This window comes from Myotis davidii, unplaced genomic scaffold (assembly GCF_000327345.1).
Source record: "Myotis davidii unplaced genomic scaffold, ASM32734v1 scaffold556, whole genome shotgun sequence".
NCBI classification, from domain to species: domain Eukaryota; kingdom Metazoa; phylum Chordata; class Mammalia; order Chiroptera; family Vespertilionidae; genus Myotis; species Myotis davidii.
The window spans coordinates 1,319,367-1,319,800 of record NW_006287671.1 but is presented as its reverse complement, the minus strand read 5'-3'; positions in this window follow the sequence as shown (position 1 = coordinate 1,319,800).

Sequence of the window (434 nt, the reverse complement as noted above, 5' to 3'; positions counted from 1 at the left end):
AAATGGGAGTTCCATTTTCAGTTTTTTGAGGAAACTCCATACTGTCTTCCATAGTGGCTGCACCAGTCTGCATTCCCACCAGCAGTGCACAAGAGTTCCTTTTTCTCCACATCCTCTCCAGCACTTGTCGTTTGTTGAATTGTTGATGATAGCCAGTCTGACAGGTGTGAGATGGTCCCTCTCCCAAGTGAAAGCTACCTGCCTAGGATTGTACAAGGGACAGATGTAACACTCAGAAGGGTGTAAGTTCATCAGAGGTCTTTCGAATGATAGTTTTATTCTTGAACCTCCCCTGTTGCCAGCATCACCCATGTGGTCTCTGGCCCCACAGGCTTGTTTTGCTGTCCCAGCTGAGAGACCTGCATCTTATTAAATGTGGATTTTTTCAAATTATTTGAATTTTTTCAAAGGGACAGAGGATGCCCTTTCACAGG